The following is a 1,894-nucleotide window of genomic DNA, read 5'->3' on the forward strand; positions in this document are numbered from 1 at the left end:
TTCCTCGACCTTTTCCTCTAGCAATTTCAGGGTTTCAGGTCTGATATTAAGGTCTGTGAGACACTTGGATTTGATTCTTGTGTATGGAGAAAGACAAAGATCTATTTTCATCTTTCTACTTATAGATATCCAGTTTTCCCAGCACCACTTGTTAAAGAGGCTGCCTTTTCTCCAATGAATATTTTTTGCAATTTTTGTCAAAAATCAGATGGCTGTAGCTGCCTGCATTAACATCTGGGTCCTCTATTTTGTTCCACTGATATACATGTTTGTCTCTATGCCAATACCATGCTGTTTTTGTTACTATGACTTTGTAATATAGCTTAAAATTGGGTATGGTGATACCACCAGCCTTATTTTTGTTGCTCAAAATCGTTTTGGCTATTTGAGTTTTTTTTTTGTGCTTCCAAATGAATTTTAGTATTGCTTTTTCTATTGCTGTGAAGAATGCCATTGGAATTTTAATGAGGATTGCATTAAATGTGTATATTGCTTTTGGTAAGATTGAAATTTTCACAATATTGATTATTCCGATCCAAGGACATATGATGTCTTTCCATTTCCTTGTATAGCTTGCTTTTACACTGTGATCTTATAGTCTTTGCAGTTCCCTACAGATTCTCTTCCACTCATGTGAAAAGCCTAATGTCAACAATATTACTTATAATTGATTAGAAACAAGCCAAGTATCCACTGTTAAAAACCACATGATACCAAAGTCAAAGAAAGACAGTGCGAGGAGAAAAGGTAGAGAGGCTAGTACCTTGGTGAACACGGATGCAAAAATCCTGAACAAAATAGTAATATTGTGGTTTGACTATTAAATGTCTCCTAAAAGGATCATGTTGAATGCTTGGTCCCCAGCAGTTAGATCCAATCATCAAAAGCTGATTGGATCATTAAGATTCTGATGTAATCAATGAATTAATACAGAATTTGGTGGTATTATTCAGAAGGGGTAGGACGGTAGTAGAGCCCAGTTGGAGGATGGGGGATGAGCCTTGGAAAAGCATATTTTGTTCCTGGCCCCTTGTCTCTTTCTTAGCTTCCTGATCACCATGAAGTGAATAGCCTCTTCCATCACCATGAGGTCCTGCTTTGCTGCAGGCCCAAAGTCATGGAGCCAGCTCCATGGACTGAAACCATGAGCCGAAATACATCTTTGCACCTTTTAAATTGTTTCTGTTGGTATATTTGTCACAGTGATTAACTGGACAAATGAATCAAACAACAAACAACACATTAAAAAGAACTTCCAAGCCAGCTGTGGTGGCACATGCCTTTAATCACAGCACTCGGGAGGCAGAGGTAGTAGGATCACTGAGAGTTTGAGGCCACCCTGAGACTACATAATGAATTCCAGGCCAGCCTATGGTAGAATGAGACCCTACCTCAAAAACAAAAAAACAAAAATAAAAAAAGATGATTCCCTATGGTGGAGTAGGATATAACCTGAAGGTGAAAGAATGATTTCACTTATGTAAAACAGTAAGTGTGCAGTGCAGCATTGAGTTTTCTTGTTCTTTATTATCCATATCTCATCAGTTTTCAAGCTGCCAATATGTTACCTTGTTTCTGTGGTTTCTTGCCTAGACCATCTTTGTTTTCCTTTACCTCAGGCTGGCCTCAAACTTCACAGTAATCCTCCTCCCTTGGCTCCCTGAGTGCTGGGATTGATGGCGTGTACCACTATACCTGGTCCTTTACATTTATCTAACTCTTCTAATCCATTAAAACTTGGTCCAGAGGCCTCTTCTTTTGGGAATACTTTTTATTTATTAATTTTTTCAAGAGCCACTTCTAAACTTCAGACAGGGCTGACTTACGTGTCATAATGCACTGAAGATGATCCAGTATACTTATCCATTTATATGCCTGTATCACAATGAGATTT

This window comes from Jaculus jaculus, chromosome 3 (assembly GCF_020740685.1).
Source record: "Jaculus jaculus isolate mJacJac1 chromosome 3, mJacJac1.mat.Y.cur, whole genome shotgun sequence".
NCBI classification, from domain to species: domain Eukaryota; kingdom Metazoa; phylum Chordata; class Mammalia; order Rodentia; family Dipodidae; genus Jaculus; species Jaculus jaculus.